At 36.3% G+C, this 12,330-nt stretch overlaps 1 protein-coding gene across 2 annotated transcripts in view; it reads right to left on the bottom strand.

Annotated features, from left to right (window-relative positions):
• Nucleotides 1-12,330, bottom strand: part of LOC139531464 (LIM domain and actin-binding protein 1-like) — a 43,568-nt gene that overhangs the window by 26,768 nt on the left and 4,470 nt on the right. The window lies entirely within an intron of this gene.

Below are 12,330 nucleotides of genomic sequence, written 5' to 3' on the forward strand. Positions count from 1 at the left end.
GATAACTGGAATAATACCATGATAACTGGAATAATACCATGATTACTGGAATAATACCATGATTACTGGAATAATATAATGATAACTGGAATAATATCACGATAACTGGAATAATGCCATGATAACTGGAATAATACCACGATAACTGGAATAATACCATGATAACTGGAATAATACCATGATAACTGGAATAATACCATGATAACTGGAATAATACCATGATAACTGGAATAATACCATGATTACTGGAATAATACCATGATTACTGGAATAATATAATGATAACTGGAATAATATCACGATAACTGGAATAATACCATGATAACTGGAATAATACCATGATAACTGGAATAATATCACGATAACTGGAATAATACCATGATTACTGGAATAATACCATGATAACTGGAATAATATCACGATAACTGGAATAATACCATGATAACTGGAATAATATCACGATAACTGGAATAATATCACGATAGCTGGAATAATACCATGATTACTGGAATAATACCATGATAACTGGAATAATGCCATGATTACTGGGATAATATAATGACACCTGGAATAATGCCATGATTACTGGAATAATATAATGACAACTGGAATAATATCACGATAACTGGAATAATACCATGATTACTGGAATAATACCATGATAACTGGAATAATGCCATGATAACTGGAATAATGCCATGATTACTGGAATAATATAATGACAACTGGAATAATATTGCAATAAATGGAATAATACCACGATAACTGGAATAATATCACGATAACTGGAATAATACCATGATTACTGGAATAATACCATGATAACTGGAATAATGCCATGATTACTGGAATAATATAATGACAACTGGAATAATATTGCTATAGCTGGAATAATACCACGATAACTGGAATAATATAATGATAACTGGAATAATACCATGATAACTGGAATAATACCATGATTACTGGAATAATACCACGATAACTGGAATAATATAATGATAACTAGAATAATATAATGATAACTGGAATAATACCATGATTACTGGAATAATACCATGATTACTGGAATAATACCATGATAACTGGAATAATATAATGATAACTGGAATAATACCATGATAACTGGAATAATACCATGATTACTGGAATAATACCATGATAACTGGAATAATACCATGATTACTGGAATAATACCATGATAACTGGAATAATACCATGATAACTGGAATAATACCATGATAACTGGAATAATACCATGATTACTGGAATAATACCATGATAACTGGAATAATACCATGATTACTGGAATAATACCATGATAACTGGAATAATACCATGATAACTGGAATAATACCATGATTACTGGAATAATACCATGATTACTGGAATAATACCATGATAACTGGAATAATACCATGATTACTGGAATAATACCATGATAACTGGAATAATACCATGATAACTGGAATAATACCATGATAACTGGAATAATACCATGATAACTGGAATAATACCATGATAACTGGAATAATACCATGATTACTGGAATAATATAATGATAACTGGAAAAATATCACAATAGCTGGAATAATATAATGATAACTGGAATAATACCATGGACACTGTCCTCTGCTAGCCAAATTAACCCAGGAAAGTGAATAATCAATACACACACACCTTTAGATTGGCTAGCCTCCACACACTCACCTGTAGACCAGTGGCGGGCCGTGCCATTTACGATCAGGGAGGACAATACTTTTTTTTAATGAGCATGGCCTTATTTCTATTACAGCATATTGGATGACTGTCATTCATATTCCATTCACCCAGTTCATTGTAACAGTGATAGGTTTAGGTTACTGTCATTCATATTCACCCAGTTCAATGTAACAGTGATAGGTTTAGGTTACTGTCATTCATATTCACCCAGTTCAATGTAACAGTGATAGGTTTAGGTTACTGTCATTCATATTCACCCAGTTCAATGTAACAGTGATAGGTTTAGGTTACTGTCATTCATATTCCATTCACCCAGTTCAATGTAACAGTGATAGGTTTAGGTTACTGTCATTCATATTCACCCAGTTCAATGTAACAGTGATAGGTTTAGGTTACTGCCATTCATATTCACCCAGTTCAATGTAACAGTGATAGGTTTAGGTTACTGTCATTCATATTCACCCAGTTCAATGTAACAGTGATAGGTTTAGGTTACTGTCATTCATATTCACCCAGTTCAATGTAACAGTGATAGGTTTAGGTTACTATCATTCATATTCACCCAGTTCAATGTAACAGTGATAGGTTTAGGTTACTGTCATTCATATTCACCCAGTTCAATGTAACAGTGATAGGTTTAGGTTACTGTCATTCATATTCACCCAGTTCAATGTAACAGTGATAGGTTTAGGTTACTGTCATTCATATTCACCCAGTTCAATGTAACAGTGATAGGTTTAGGTTACTGTCATTCATATTCACCCAGTTCAATGTAACAGTGATAGGTTTAGGTTACTGTCATTCATATTCACCCAGTTCAATGTAACAGTGATAGGTTTAGGTTACTGTCATTCATATTCACCCAGTTCAATGTAACAGTGATAGGTTTAGGTTACTATCATTCATATTCACCCAGTTCAATGTAACAGTGATAGGTTTAGGTTACTGTCATTCATATTCACCCAGTTCAATGTAACAGTGATAGGTTTAGGTTACTGTCATTCATATTCACCCAGTTCAATGTAACAGTGATAGGTTTAGGTTACTGTCATTCATATTCACCCAGTTCAATGTAACAGTGACAGGTTTAGGTTACTGTCATTCATATTCCATTCACCCAGTTCAATGTAACAGTGATAGGTTTAGGTTACTGTCATTCATATTCACCCAGTTCAATGTAACAGTGATAGGTTTAGGTTACTGTCATTCATATTCACCCAGTTCAATGTAACAGTGATAGGTTTAGGTTACTGTCATTCATATTCACCCAGTTCAATGTAACAGTGATAGGTTTAGGTTACTGTCATTCATATTCACCCAGTTCAATGTAACAGTGATAGGTTTAGGTTACTGTCATTCATATTCACCCAGTTCAATGTAACAGTGATAGGTTTAGGTTACTGTCATTCATATTCACCCAGTTCAATGTAACAGTGATAGGTTTAAGTTACTGTCATTCATATTCACCCAGTTCAATGTAACAGTGATAGGTTTAGGTTACTGTCATTCATATTCACCCAGTTCAATGTAACAGTGATAGGTTTAGGTTACTGTCATTCATATTCACCCAGTTCAATGTAACAGTGATAGGTTTAGGTTACTGTCATTCATATTCACCCAGTTCAATGTAACAGTGATAGGTTTAGGTTACTGTCATTCATATTCACCCAGTTCAATGTAACAGTGATAGGTTTAGGTTACTGTCATTCATATTCACCCAGTTCAATGTAACAGTGATAGGTTTAGGTTACTGTCATTCATATTCACCCAGTTCAATGTAACAGTGATAGGTTTAGGTTACTGTCATTCATATTCCATTCACCCAGTTCAATGTAACAGTGATAGGTTTAGGTTACTGTCATTCATATTCACCCAGTTCAATGTATCAGTGATAGGTTTAGGTTATTGTCATTCATATTCACCCAGTTCAATGTAACAGTGATAGGTTTAGGTTACTGTCATTCATATTCACCCAGTTCAATGTAACAGTGATAGGTTTAGGTTACTGTCATTCATATTCACCCAGTTCAATGTAACAGTGATAGGTTTAGGTTACTGTCATTCATATTCACCCAGTTCAATGTAACAGTGATAGGTTTAGGTTACTCTCATTCATATTCACCCAGTTCAATGTAACAGTGATAGGTTTAGGTTACTGTCATTCATATTCACCCAGTTCAATGTAACAGTGATAGGTTTAGGTTACTGTCATTCATATTCACCCAGTTCAATGTAACAGTGATAGGTTTAGGTTACTGTCATTCATATTCCATTCACCCAGTTCAATGTAACAGTGATAGGTTTAGGTTACTGTCATTCATATTCACCCAGTTCAATGTAACATTGATATGTTTAGGTTACTGTCATTCATATTCACCCAGTTCAATGTAACAGTGATAGGTTTAGGTTACTGTCATTCATATTCCATTCACCCAGTTCAATGTAACAGTGATAGGTTTAGGTTACTGTCATTCATATTCACCCAGTTCAATGTAACAGTGACAGGTTTAGGTTACTGTCATTCATATTCACCCAGTTCAATGTAACAGTGATAGGTTTAGGTTACTGTCATTCATATTCACCCAGTTCAATGTAACAGTGATAGGTTTAGGTTACTGTCATTCATATTCACCCAGTTCAATGTAACAGTGATAGGTTTAGGTTACTCTCATTCATATTCACCCAGTTCAATGTAACAGTGATAGGTTTAGGTTACTCTCATTCATATTCACCCAGTTCAATGTAACAGTGATAGGTTTAGGTTACTGTCATTCCTATTCACCCAGTTCAATGTAACATTGATATGTTTAGGTTACTGTCATTCATATTCACCCAGTTCAATGTAACAGTGACAGGTTTAGGTTACTGTCATTCATATTCACCCAGTTCAATGTAACAGTGATAGGTTTAGGTTACTGTCATTCATATTCACCCAGTTCAATGTAACAGTGATAGGTTTAGGATACTGCCATTCATATTCCCTTCACCCAGCTCAATGTAACACCGATAGGTTTAGGCTAATACATGATACTCAAATTTTCCTATAACCATCAAGAGGTTGCTACAACCTAGCCTACGAATGAATGCTTACAACGTAATTGCAAAGGTTGAGAGAAAAATGTTCGTAATAAAGGTGACAGACAGTGACACATTCAATACCGCCTTGCATTCTTTTGCCTGCATCTAGCTGATCTAGGGTGTAATCATTAGTCCATGTCGCAAACAAGAATTTCTATTGGACAAATGCAGGTATGTTTATCCCTGTTTGGTTCCGTTTGCTTCCGTTTAAGACATGTTTTTCAACAGAATCCTCAGAATGAATACACCCCTGATCACATTCAAACACAGTTCCATTTCTTAGCAGCCACATACATGATCACTTTGCTCATTGTATAATTCCTTCTGGCATGTATGCATCTATCTCTCACCTTTTCCCTATGCTTATGAACATCATTGCACAACACAAGAGCTGTCTGTGACCAGGCGAAAACACCCTTTCAAGACAAACCTTCATACCATAACCGCTAACCGATACACACACAGTCTACATCGTTGTCACCATATTAGCTAGCTACCGTCATAGTCAACATAGCTACTAGAACTAACACTTTAGTAAACTCGCTACAATCATGCAGTACGGTGTACAGTCAGAAAGCAGTTCAGCAGTTATACTGGTGGTCCCCATTGGCAACAAATTAATTAAACCAAAAGCTTACCTTGACTTGGAAGAGTTCCAGTGTTGGATAGCCATAGCCAGTTAGCTAACATAGAATCCCTCTCTGTTTGAGCCGCGTATTTGAGTAGGCTAAATTAGCTAGCTGCATTTGCTAGAAAGTTGGAAAAAAAATACAACTAAATATTGCTAGCGCTCTCTCTCTTGCTTCTCCTTCATTTTTGAAGACATTAATTTGCTCAAAACTGTTCAATCAATCAAATGTATTTTATAAAGCCCTTTTTACATCAGCTGATGTCACAAAGTGCTGTACAGAACTATTATTTCTCTCTGAGTCAACTACTCACCACATTTTATACAAAAATGTACAATGGTACTACTATGGTACTTTCAGTTATACTATGGTACTACTATGGTACTTTCAGTTATACTATGGTACTACTATGGTACTTTCAGTTATACTATGGTACTACTATGGTACTTTCAGTTATACTATGGTACTACTATGGTACTTTCAGTTATACCATGGTACTACTATGGTACTTTCATTTATACCATGGTACTACTATGGTACTTTCAGTTATACCATCGTACTTTCATTTATACCATGGTACTACTATGGTACTTTCAGGTATACTATGGTACTACTATGGTACTTTCAGTTATACTATGGTACTACTATGGTACTTTCAGTTATACTATGGTAATACTATGGTACTTTCAGTTATACTATGGTAATACTATGGTACTTTCAGTTATACTATGGTAATACTATGGTACTTTCAGTTATACTATGGTAATACTATGGTACTTTCAGTTATACTATGGTACTACTATGGTACTTTCAGTTATACCATGGTACTACTATGGTACTTTCGGTTATACTATGGTATAGTCTGAATCATGGAAATGTACCATGGTTTTAGCCTTGAAGTATGATGGTACTACTATGGTACTGCCACTGTACCTAAATATTACCATGGTATTGCATCATTTATACCATGGTACTACTATGGTACGTCCGGTTATACCATGGTACTACTATGGTACTTTCAGTTATACTATGGTACTACTATGGTACTTTCAGTTATACTATGGTACTACTATGGTACTTTCAGTTATACCATGGTACTTTCATTTATACCATGGTACTACTATGGTACTTTCAGTTATACTATGGTACTACTATGGTACTTTCAGTTATACTATGGTACTACTATGGTACTTTCAGTTATACTATGGTACTACTATGGTACTTTCAGTTATACCATGGTACTACTATGGTACTTTCAGTTATACCATGGTACTACTATGGTACTTTCAGTTATACTATGGTAATACTATGGTACTTTCAGTTATACTATGGTAATACTATGGTACTTTCAGTTATACTATGGTAATACTATGGTACTTTCAGTTATACTATGGTACTACTATGGTACTTTCAGTTATACCATGGTACTACTATGGTACTTTCGGTTATACTATGGTATAGTCTGAATCATGGAAATGTACCATGGTTTTAGCCTTGAAGTATGATGGTACTACTATGGTACTGCCACTGTACCTAAATATTACCATGGTATTGCATCATTTATACCATGGTACTACTATGGTACGTCCGGTTATACCATGGTACTACTATGGTACTTTCAGTTATACTATGGTACTACTATGGTACTTTCAGTTATACTATGGTACTACTATGGTACTTTCAGTTATACCATGGTAATACTATGGTACTTTCAGTTATACTATGGTAATACTATGGTACTTTCAGTTATACTATGGTAATACTATGGTACTTTCAGTTATACTATGGTACTACTATGGTACTTTCAGTTATACCATGGTACTACTATGGTACTTTCGGTTATACTATGGTATAGTCTGAATCATGGAAATGTACCATGGTTTTAGCCTTGAAGTATGATGGTACTACTATGGTACTGCCACTGTACCTAAATATTACCATGGTATTGCATCATTTATACCATGGTACTACTATGGTACGTCCGGTTATACCATGGTACTACTATGGTACTTTCAGTTATACTATGGTACTACTATGGTACTTTCAGTTATACTATGGTACTACTATGGTACTTTCAGTTATACCATGGTACTTTCATTTATACCATGGTACTACTATGGTACTTTCAGTTATACTATGGTACTACTATGGTACTTTCAGTTATACTATGGTACTACTATGGTACTTTCAGTTATACTATGGTACTACTATGGTACTTTCAGTTATACCATGGTACTACTATGGTACTTTCAGTTATACCATGGTACTACTATGGTACTTTCAGTTATACTATGGTAATACTATGGTACTTTCAGTTATACTATGGTAATACTATGGTACTTTCAGTTATACTATGGTAATACTATGGTACTTTCAGTTATACTATGGTACTACTATGGTACTTTCAGTTATACCATGGTACTACTATGGTACTTTCGGTTATACTATGGTATAGTCTGAATCATGGAAATGTACCATGGTTTTAGCCTTGAAGTATGATGGTACTACTATGGTACTGCCACTGTACCTAAATATTACCATGGTATTGCATCATTTATACCATGGTACTACTATGGTACGTCCGGTTATACCATGGTACTACTATGGTACTTTCAGTTATACTATGGTACTACTATGGTACTTTCAGTTATACTATGGTACTACTATGGTACTTTCAGTTATACCATGGTACTTTCATTTATACCATGGTACTACTATGGTACTTTCAGTTATACTATGGTACTACTATGGTACTTTCAGTTATACTATGGTACTACTATGGTACTTTCAGTTATACTATGGTACTACTATGGTACTTTCAGTTATACCATGGTACTACTATGGTACTTTCAGTTATACCATGGTACTACTATGGTACTTTCAGTTATACTATGGTACTACTATGGTACTTTCAGTTATACTATGGTACTACTATGGTACTTTCATTTATACTATGGTACTACTATGGTACTTTCGGTTATACTATGTGTCACGATCGTCTTGCTGAGAGAAAGTGGACCAAGGCGCAGCGTGTGCAAAATACATTCTCTTTTATTGTAGAGAAAGGGAAAAAACACGCAACAAACACTATAACAAACTGAAACAAAACAACAAACGAATCGTGAAGCTAATAACGTAAGTGCACACACAGGCTACAAACGTACAACATAGACAATTACCCAGATTAACCTAGTGCCTATGGCTGTCTTAAATATGGCTCCCAATCAGAGACAATTAATGACATCTGTCTCTGATTGAGAACCATTCAGGCAACCATAGACACAGCTAGACACCTATATTAAACACAAACCCATCTACTCTATTTAACCCCCTAAACCATACAACCACCCTAGACACTACAAAAACACATACATTCCCCATGTCACACCCTGACCTAACTAAAATAATAAAGAAAACAAAGAATACTAAGGCCAGGATGTGACACTATGGTATAGTGTGAATCATGGAAATGTACCATGGTTTTAGCCTTGTAAATATAAATACTCTATTCATCCCTTTACATTTGTGTGTATTTGCATGTATAAGGTAGGTGTTGTGAATTTGTTAGATTACTTGTTAGATATTCCTGCACGGTCAGAACTAGAAGCACAAGCATTTCGCTACACTCGCATTAACATCTGCTAACCATGTTTATGTGACCAATAAAATTAGATTAGATTTGATTTACCAGGGAGGGATGGCTCCAGTATGTAGTTGGAGGCCCTGATCTCTACACAATGAAAACTGTTGACACAGCAGATACGGTCTGCTATGAGTTATAGGTATCTTTCATACAGCTCTTAACCTTGTGACCCATTCTATAGATCTGTTGTTCGTCATGTAGGTTGAAAGGGGTGTATTTTAGCTATAAAATACCTTTGTACTTTTGTCTCGGGGCTCTCAACGAATCATCTGAGCGTGAATCGTCGACCAGCCATCGTTAACGTAGAGCACTCAATCGATTCACTTTATGTGTGTTGTATTGACCTGCTCCCTTATTAAGAAGTGAATATAGATTTAGTTTAAGCATAACTCTGACTTGTGTGATAGGTTTGTCTCTCCTCATTTGATAGTAAAGAAATGAACCACCCCACATTATAAACTGGGTGGTTCCATACCCGAATGCTGATCGGTATATCAGACCGTATACCACAGGTATGATAAAACTTGTATTTTTACTGTTTTAATTACATTGGTAACCAGTTTATAAGCAGTAAGGCACCTCGGGGTTTGTGGTAGATGGCCAATATGACCACGGCTAAGGGCTGTGTCCAGGCACTCCGCGATACGTTGTGCATAAGAAGCCGTGGTATATTGGCCGTACACCACACCCCCTCGTGTCTTATTGCTTAAATATATGTGTGGGGATGTGAGATATATGGTAGCTTAATCTCTGGCATGTTGTAATCATTTATAGTATTTATAGTCGAGGGGTGTTGCGTTTGTTTCGGCCCGCTGAGGAAGCCGTTCGCTCTAGTGGTTGCTTCACACGCTCTCACTCTCACACTAACCTGCCTAGTCAGTGAGCCAGTTGAACGAGAGCCAACTGAAAAGAGAAGCATCATATAAACTAAATACGTTAAACCATATCATCACGGTGAGCGAGTTATAAACCATAGGACAGGAAACACCAAGTTAAGTAATAATGTAATGATAGTAATGATAGTGTAATGATATAATATTATTCTTTTTAATGACGATTTAATTTAAAAGTCTGTTAGCATAGAAACTAACATCAGCTAAAGTTAGCTCCGGTCAAGCTAGCCTGTTGTAGTCATGGCGACAGGACCGAGGAACGTCCACACAGTGTAAACAAAGAGAAACATTGTAACTAACTGTTTTAGGGATAATATGTTGAGAATTACACGATGAAAATGTATCTATGAGATAAGATGAAAATGAATACCGTTTTACTAATTATGTTTTGGTATGCTGGTTATTTAGAATAGTAAATGAGTAGCCAAGTCAGTTGATTAAAAGAGAGACAACTGAAAACTGTATTAAAGAGAGAAGCCCCTGATAAACTATTTTAAATCTTCAAGGTTTCAGACTCCCTTCATTCCTCTCACCATACCCTATCCAGGTCCCAAGGTTTAATAGGGTACACTACTAGACCCTGTCTGCTGTGGTTTTTCACTATGAGTTAAAGGGATTTAATAGGGTACACTACTAGATCCTGTATGCTGTGGTTTTTCACTATGAGTTAAAGGGGTTTAATAGGGTACACTACTAGACCCTGTCTGCTGTGGTTTTTCACTATGAGTTAAAGGGGTTTAATAGGGTACACTACTAGACCCTGTCTGCTGTGGTTTTCACTGAGTTAAAGGGGTTTAATAGGGTACACTACTAGACCATGTCTGTTGTGGTTTTCACTGAGTTAAAGGGGTTTAATAGGGTACTAGGCCTACACTTGTCCATTGCAGAGCTAGTAGTCAATGTTGCATTTTGTGAGTACCATAAAATACAGTTTTTTGTCACTTTATCCGACAAACAGTGGGACACAGACATGTTTCACTACATGCTGCTAGTACAAAATCCTGTTTTTTATTTTTTATTGTACTACCATAGTTAATTTTTGTACCATGGTAGCTAGTACAATTTTTCTAAATCCTGTTTTTGGGTCACTAGCATGGCAGGATAATGCCATGGCATTGCAACAGTACCAAGGTATTTTCCTGCCATGGTAGTGACCAGAAAAATATGCTAGTACCATGGTATTTTTTTTCATTGTACTTGTCACGAATCCCGCCGAAGATGGTGCCTCTTCCTGTTCGGGCGGCGCTCGGCGGTCGTCGTCACCGGCCTACTAGCTGCCATCGATTTCTTTTCTTTTTGTTTCTGTTAGTTTGGGCTGATTGGGTGCACCTGTTTTGAGTTTAGTTTTGTGGGTAGGCTATTTAAGGGCAGTAAGTCCTTAAACACAGTTTAGTCCTGTGTTTTTGGACTCGTGTTTTCATGCGCCCGTGTGTTTAGGGCATGATCGTTTTCCCTGTCTACTGGAAAATAAATCCACGTTCTTGTATCCCTGCTCTCTGCGCTTGACTCCTCCACCCAGTACTCCTAGCAGCTCTGACAGTACTACCATGGTACATTTTTGTAATAGCCACAGTGCTTGCTAGCTAGCGGTAACTTATGCTTTCAGTACTAGATTCCTTCTCTGATCCTTTGATTGAGTGGACAACTTGTATATAGCCTCATTATTGCTATTTCATTGTGTTACTATTTTTCCTTTAGTTTATTTAGCTAATTTTTCTTACTTCGTTAAAACTCTACATTGTTGTTTAAGGGCTTTCCAAGTAAGCATTTCACTGTTGCTTTCTGATAGGTTGGAGGACATCCTCTGGAAGTTGTCATAATTACTGCGTATGTCTATGGAAGAGGGTGAGAACCATGAGCCTCCTAGGTTTTGTATTGAAGTCAATGTACCCAGAGGAGGACGGAAGCTAGCTGTCCTCCGGCTACACCATGGTGCTACCCTACAGAGTGTAGTTGAGGCTACTGTAGACATTCTTTGCAAAACAGTCTGTTTTAATAAATGATTTGGTGACATGTGAATATATTTATTATAGTTTTATCTAAAAAGTAATAACTTTTTAGCGCGTAAAATATATTTCAGTATTTTTATTTTTATGAAATTGATTGAGGATGAACTTCCTCCTCTGAGGAGCCTCCACTGCTGTAGATTGGCTAACTACCACACTCTCACATGTAGATTGGCTAACTACCGCACACTCACCTGTAGATTGGCTAACTACCGCACACTCACCTGTAGATTGGCTAACTACCGCACACTCACCTGTAGATTGGCTAACTACCGCACACTCACATGTAGATTGGCTAACTACCGCACACTCACCTGTAAATTAGCTAACTACCGCACACTCACCTGTAGATTGGCTAA

Source organism: Salvelinus alpinus, chromosome 10 (genome assembly GCF_045679555.1).
Source record: "Salvelinus alpinus chromosome 10, SLU_Salpinus.1, whole genome shotgun sequence".
NCBI classification, from domain to species: Eukaryota; Metazoa; Chordata; class Actinopteri; order Salmoniformes; family Salmonidae; genus Salvelinus; species Salvelinus alpinus.